Source organism: Myotis myotis, unplaced genomic scaffold (assembly GCF_014108235.1).
Source record: "Myotis myotis isolate mMyoMyo1 unplaced genomic scaffold, mMyoMyo1.p scaffold_m19_p_1, whole genome shotgun sequence".
In the NCBI taxonomy this organism is placed as follows: Eukaryota; Metazoa; Chordata; class Mammalia; order Chiroptera; family Vespertilionidae; genus Myotis; species Myotis myotis.
Window position 1 is genome coordinate 169014200 of NW_023416313.1, and position 7850 is coordinate 169022049.

Below are 7850 nucleotides of genomic sequence, written 5' to 3' on the forward strand. Positions count from 1 at the left end.
AATTATGTTGATACAGGTAGCTCTAATTCCGTTAATTGCTGTGTTGCAATGTAATCATTTTTTAAATAACATTTGTTTTCAAAATTTTGCTCCTACAAACAAACACATTTGCAGTGAGCATTCTTGTGAACAAGACAAGTGTCTTCAGGGTATGTATCTCGAAGTAGAATTGGTGGGTCATAGAGAATGTGTATCTTCAAGTTTATGAGATGTCACTTTGCTGCCCAAATGTGAGTGTACAGATTTACACTCCTGCCAGCAGTATGAAAGCGCCTATTCAGACACATCCTCCCAAACGAGAACCCAAGCCTTTTCCATTCAATTAATCCTACCAAGCTTGCTGTGTTTCGTTTACTTTAACTACAGTAGAAATTGGACTTCCTAATTCCAAACAACTGACTAAGTCATAACTACACCTCAGGGAGTCTTTTGCAGCCATATCGATGATGATGAGTCTTGTTTTTTATTTCCTGTTGCAGTCTAGCTTGGGAACAGGGGATTTAAATAAAGCTGAGCCAATTATGTAACTTATAATAAGGAGTAAAAGAGTATCAGTAATTGAAGTGTTTTCAAAATAATTTTGCTTCTATGTTAAATAATGTAGGTTCTGCATAGTCTTCCTCCTTATAAGATTATTGTTTTATTTAAAAGGACTGTTTTCTATCAGCTGCTTGGTGTGTATTATATAGTGTGTTTAATTAGTGGGCTGGTCCTCATGCTCTTTGAATCACTGAATTGCTCACTTATCTTAGACTTTTCAGTTCCCATTTGCTGTTAAAAATAAATAGCTCAGCCAGTGCTGCTCAGTGGTTGAGCATCAACCCATGAACCAAGAGGTCACTGGTTTGATTCCCACCAGGTATGGGTGTGATCCCCAGAGAGGCCGTACAAGAGGCAGCTGATCGATGTATCTCTCTCGTCGAGGTTTCTATCTATCCCAGTGGTTCCCAACCTTTTCTTGTCCATGTCCCCCTAAGCATCTCTAAAATTCTGATGCCCCCACCCCCGACATATAATTCTTATTCAAAAAGTGAACTCCAGTTCACGTGGAGGAAGCCTAAAAGGCCATTAACTTGGTCTAAACAAGTTTCCGAAGAACATGGCATCCATGAAAGAAAAAAATAAAAGAATGAAAGGACAGTTGAAGTACTGAGAAAGAAATCACTAAGAAATTGTTAAAAATTGCCGGGGTCCAACCCCAGCGGGTCCAGGGGTCCCCAAAGGTGTGGATGGAGTTGGCGAAGAAGGAATGACACGGAGACAGCGTTCAGTTGATCAGCAGCCTAGCCAGGATCTCTAGCCAGGATCTCCAGCCAAGTTCTGGTCTGGATCTCCAGCGAAGTTCTGCTTAGGATCTCCAGCTAGGTTCTGTGTCCATGTTGTCTTGCTAGGTTCTCCAGCCAGGTTCAGTCACTAAGTTCTAGTCAGGTTCTCTTGCCAGTTTCTGTAGTCAGGTTCAGTCCAGGATCTTTTGCCATGTTCTCTCGCTAGGTTCTGTCTCTAGGTTCTGAGGCCAGTTTCTGTCCAGGATCTTTTGCCATGTTCTCTCCAGCGAAGTTCTTCTGTCTCTAGAGAACGTTCTGTGTAGGTTCTGTGCCTAGGTTCTGTCTCTCTTGGTTCCGTATTCTAAGTTCTGTATTCTAAGTTCTGTCTCTTGCTGTCTTTTTACATCTGTATTTATACCAGTTGATTCAATCCTATCAATCTCTATTTCAAAGGTTAGGGCGTTTCTTATCTCCATTCCAGGGAGTAAAGATTATGTAGCTTAAGCATGATTGTTCGTAGTTAAAGTGATTAATTACCCACCTGGCACTTAGTTAAGAGGTTTTATTCCCTCCCTAACTTCAGGGGGAAATCCCTACCTGGGGAAACAACCTTTCTCAGAGAGGAGACCTTGGTTAAAACACATAGTGCCAAGGTGAGCAAACATATTAAGAACAGTATGCCATATATGCCAGGTCCTTTGAAACAGCAAGGATGGACCGGCTCCCGGCAAAAAATAATAATATGAAGTGATATGAAAAAATAACATTCAAAACAATAGAGAACTGAAATGCATAAATATGTCAAAATACATATTTATATACTGTATAGGAGGCTTCTAGAGCCATAGAAATGCAAAATTTTCACTCATTCTCGAATTGCCCCCTTAAAAATCAAATTGCCCCCCCCCCTGTGGGGTGTGTGTCCTATATATGGAACCACCGCTCTATTCCTCTCCCTCACTCTCTAAAATCAATACAAACATATTTAAAATATTTTTAAGTCAATAGGGGCTCTACCCTAACAGGGTTGATCATGTGTCTAGTATAAGCCTATTGTACTTTTACCCTATACTTGTTCATACTAGGATTGCTTATCATTTTAGGTGTACTACCATTAAAATCTGGATAGAGAAGGAAAGGGCGGACTGGGAATTGGGAGATCTGAGTTCTGGATCCAGTTTCACTGACATACACTCTCACTGGGTGTCACATCTCTGTGGGTGTAAGTTCCTTGTTAACTAGGGAGGACAACTAAACAGGACAGTGCCATGTTGAATTCTAACCCACGATGCTAGTCACCATGACTAGCCCTAACCAGTGTAAAAGCTACATTGGGCTGGCTGCTTAATGTGCCATTAAATATTGAGAATGAAATTATGTGTTTGACTGGTAGAGACAGAAGTATTGGGACCCCAGGATTGTTTGCCTTTGGAAGAGCAGTGTGAGCTCACCAGGGCTCTTTCCTCATAGTGCCTGGGGCAGTCTCCTTCCACAAGCCAGGTGAAGAGAAGAATCTTTGAGTTCTTCCAAAGGTTGGTATGCAAGTCCCTTACAGAGGAGGGTGTTTGATCACCCGTGTGGGGGCACTGGCTCCGCCCCAGTGCAGAGCTCTAGCAATCAGATTCCAACGTTTGCATGTGTATCCTCAATGCCTTGGTGGTAGCAGGAGTGTTACAAATATAGCTTCCCTTCCACGACCACTGCCTCCGCTGCAGGGCCTTGCCTCGCTCCCGGTGCGGCGGCAGATCCTGGCTCCGGGTTCACACTCTAGTTCTAGTCCAAGCCTGTTTCTCCCTGCCCAGCTGAAACCGCAAGCTTGGATGCGTATTTGTCTGTTCACTTGGACCTTGCTTCCAACTGTGCTCACCACTCCCACACTTGAACCTTAGAGATGACTTCATCCCCCAACCGAGACGTTGAACTTTGCAGTATTGCATAGTCTTCAGCACACATGCTTCAGAGCCAGATCCAAACCAAACTGAAAACGGCACTCTACTGCTTCCCAGCCTTGTATAGGTTATTCAGCCTCTTGAATTTTCTCATTTGTAAAATAGGGTTAAAGACATAATTTTTGGGGTTGCAAGTATTTTAAAAGGCAGTCTACAAAGGCTTTTAGCATAATGCCTGGTATCTCATAAAGTCTCATTGCCCTTGTCCTGTTTGAATTATTGTCCTTGCCCCTCAAATTGGACCGAGATTCTGACCTCGATGTTGCTTTCAGTATTGCAAATTCTCTAAGTATCACTTCAGTTCTAGCCATTGTGCTCATCAACCCTGCCCAACTCCTGGCTCCAGTTTTTTGTCTTCCTCACAGACCTATAGCTGAACAAGCACTTTTATTCGGAAGCCAAAGCCTGGGATCATTTTATACTCCTTCTGAGAACACACATCCAGTCCCCCCGGGAATCCTGCGGCAATGTCAGACCGGGCCATGTCTCACCATCTCCACTGCTGCTGCGTGACCTAATCCACCATCATGTGTCTGTCGGGACTTGGTCAAGGGCCTCCTCACTGGTTTCCCTGGCCCCTCTACAACTTATTTTCAATATCGCAGCCAGAGTGATCTTTTTTTAAAATTTTATAAGTTAACATTTTAATATTAAAACAACTGGATCCATTACAGAGAGGAAGGCAAAGTGTATTGATTTTTAAAGCTAAAACGTGAACCTTTAAAGAAATTTAGGGTTTTGGTGGTCCGTGCCCACTCTTCATTTACCTTGAGTACCAGTGCACAGTCATTTCGGAGTGATCTTTTTAAACCATGTCACGTAGCTCCTCTTGTTAAAACCCAATTGACCCCTTCTCAGAGGAAATGTGGAGCCCGCAGGGCACCTCCACCGCCCCCTCCCGAACTCAGGGCTCCAGCCGCACCGGCTCCCACCACCGGGTGTGGACTAGCTCTTCCCTCTACCCGGGAAGCTCTTGGCCCGGAGAGCGCCATCTCTGCCAACCTCCCTTCTTAGACGTCCCTGTTCAGTTGTCACCTTATCTCAGAGGCTGTGCCTGAATAGTGCATATAGGATAACACATCCATCACTGTGATCACCTGCCCTGCTCAGCTTTTCTTTCCAGCACCTAGGCCAGCATGCTTTATATCACCTCTCTCCACTTAAAATGCAAGCTCCTTAAAGGCAGGGACTTCATCGTTCTGTTCGCTGTTGTATCTCCAGCCCCCAGCAAGCACTTGGCACAGGGGGCGCTCAGTAGTTGCTGGATGAATGAAGGAAAGTAGGGATGAGTGCTGTTTTCTAAGCTCCTGGATCGATGGGGCTCAGGAGCCGGGGGACTGGGCTGATACGGCTGAGGCTTGCTTATTAGTTTTGTGGTTATAGTATCATCTGTGGTTCTGCAACTTTCTGTCATTTGCGGGGAGGACTCTAAACTTTGTGGATTTTAGGAGTGACTCTCCAGAACCAGGAAACTCTTAAGCTGCAGTCCCCAAGAGCAGTTAGAACTTCTCAGAAAATGTGGTCTGGTCCGGCTAGGTTTAGTAACCCGAATTTCATTTTCAAATGTGGGTGCAGTCAAGGTCAATGACTGTAGTGCTCCTGACTCAGTTGTTTTCTGTCCTCTTTGTTGGAATGACTGTACCTGTCAGGGTTGCACAATATGTTCATGACCCAGTTCAGACAGTGCCAGGCGGTTTGTGTTTTAACTGCCTCTTTACTATCCCTGTTAATCATAATGCTGCCAAATGAGCCAAGCCGAGATTACATGTTTAGTTAAGGATCTTTGGCAATGGACACCATCTCACTAGCCTTTGAAAAAAGGGGAATTTTATCAGCATTCAAGGGTGACTCATGGAGCCCAAGAACTGGGCCTTGGAAGAATCAGAACCAGGCCAGAGAGCACCAGCAGCCCAGGAAGGCTAGACTGCTGCTCATCTCTGCCTCCTTCTTCCTCCGCCAAAAACTTAAGCTTCTAATCATGGCCAGACACTCTTTCCTCCCACCCACCCCCCCCACTCCCTGCCCTAGGAGCCCCCCAAGAATCACTTCTTTAGAACAAAAGACACTGCTGCCACCCAGGAAATTCCAAGGGATTTAGGAACAAATTCCATCTGTGTCACAAGATGGAGTCTCCTGGTCCAAAGATGGCTGCTCATTGCTCTAACCTCAGTGTAACTTCCAGCTACATAGAGTTTTTGCGCCTGGCTGTCCATCCCTGTCTACTTCTCTCCCAACTCAAAGTTTCTCTGGGAAGAAATTATATTGGCCCACCCCTGGTCCAGTTAACTACGGCCAGGTGGCAGGGTCAGGCTGAGGAAACTGCTGCTGGCAGTGAACCCGTGCTGAAGGAGAGGGGAAGGCAGGTAGCGGAGTTGTTTTTAGTTGACTGTCCCCAGATGTACCTGCAACACATGGCGATAGGCTGTCTCTTTCCTCTTAATTGTCGGTCACCTGTGCACCATTCTGAGGGCACTGCTTCTCCAACTGGACCTATTGAGGTCCTCCAGGCACTGAGTCCACTGACTTGTGCCTTGGGTTCATCAATCTGTAGCTTTATTGATCACAATGTTTTGACTTTTTCATAGTGTGTGACGATTTTTCAAGCATACTTTTATACTTCATGTGAGTTTCACAATAACCCTAGAGGTCAGTTGGGCCAGATATTCTTATCTGCACTTGCATGTTAAGGATACACAGAGAAATTAAGTAACGTGCCCAAGTTTGGGCAATGATGGGACCAGGACTAAAATTCAGGCCACCTAATTCTTAGGTGCTTTTTCAAATTTTTTTTTTTTAATCTAATAAAAATTTACCTATAGGTCTGCTAAGTGTCACACCATTCAATAAGTTTCTTTTTTTGTTGGCGGTGTTGAATTCTAAATCACTGATTTAGCAGTTTTTAATTTTAAAATGCGTGTATGTTGTTTTAATTTTTTACATAATTAAGTCTAAAAATTACGTTTATTCATTGTGAAATAATAGAAACATATTCCTAAAGCTCGAGTAATTTTCTAGGTGAAAAGAGCACCAGGAGCATCTTTTCTCTAATGTTTGGCCTTTGACTCCACTTTGTGACACAAGTTCCTAAATCCCTTGGAGTTTCCTGGGTGACAGCAGTGTCTTTTGTTCTAAGGAAGTGACTCTCGGGGGGCTCCTGAGGCGGGGAGTGGGGGGTTGGTGGGAGGGAAGAGGGTCTGGCCACGATTAGAAGCTTAAGTCTTCAGCCACATCCTCATTCACTAGAGAGGGGAGAAGGGAGTTAGTGGTGGATCATACCTATGTGATGCAGCCTCCAGAAATCCCAGAGGGCTTCCAGGGTGGGAACACACCCACGTACCAGGAGGGTGGAGCACCCCAACTGCACGGGACCGAAGCTCCTGGGCTCGCGACCCTCCCAGACCTCGTTTCCTGTACCTCTTCACCAGCTGTTCATCTGTCGCCTCCGTCACATCCTTTGTGATATAATAACTGGTAAATGTAAATAAGTGTTTTGCTGAGTTCTGTGAGCTCTTCTAGCAAATGATTGAATCCAAGGGGGAGGAGGTCATGGGAACCTCTGATTTATTTACTTATTTTTCTTCGGTTGGGAACTTCCGGTTTATAGCCAAGTGGGACAGACGTTGTGGGTCATCTGGGACCTACGACTTGCAATAGGCATCCGAAGTGGGGGCAGTCTTGTGGGACTGAGCCCTTCGCCTGCTGTTGTCGCCCGGTAGAGAGTGTCAGAATGAGTTAAACTGTGGCCACCCAGCTGCTGTGGCAGGATTGCTTGGTGTGGGGAAACCCCACACACCTGGTGTCGGTGTTGTGCGTGTGGTGGTTGTGGTGTGAGGGTAAAGGTTTATCTGATTTCCTCACACATCACCACAGTTGTGTAATTTATGACTTAGCAACACGTTGTGTCTGTGGTTGACCATCCTCTGCCGTGTTGGCTCCATGAGGGTAGGGGTCTCTGTCAGGCTTGTTCCCTGATGCACCTCGACACCTAGGACCTACAGGTGGTGAACCCTCAAATACTTGTTGAATCCCTGTTCGATTTAACACAAATGTATACATGTGATTTCACACATTTTTAGCACATTTTATTTTCTTTGCTTGGTTCTTCCCAGGCCTCTACTCCCTCTCCCTCGTAGAAAGCCCCACCATACCCGACAGGTAATCATGTGTGTTCTTACATAGTGGTCCTGTGTTATCTATACCTCTATGTACACAATCTACATGCACACACATGCACATGTACTCTTTAGGGTGTAAACAGATGATTGTTTTTCAAAAATGCCATTTTGTTGGAATACACTTTCTTGTACATATCGCTTTAAAATGCATTGATTTAGCTACCTTCGTGCACAGCAGGAGAAAAGACAAAGGAGTTCTAAGATTCTGACATTAGGATGTTAATTTATATGCCATCTGGACTCACAGATGTCAATTGAGCTCTGTTGTCCTTAATGCTCAATTAGTGTAATAGAACTTTAGAGGTTCAAATCCATGTTTCACAAAATATACATTAAAAATGTGAAGACCTGATGTCTCAAGGACTCAGGATGACTACACAGGGGATTTGGGGTTCCGTTCTTATCGCTGGCTCCCTCTTAGCATTACCCTCTAAATGGCTTCATTGTTTAGAATCTGTCTT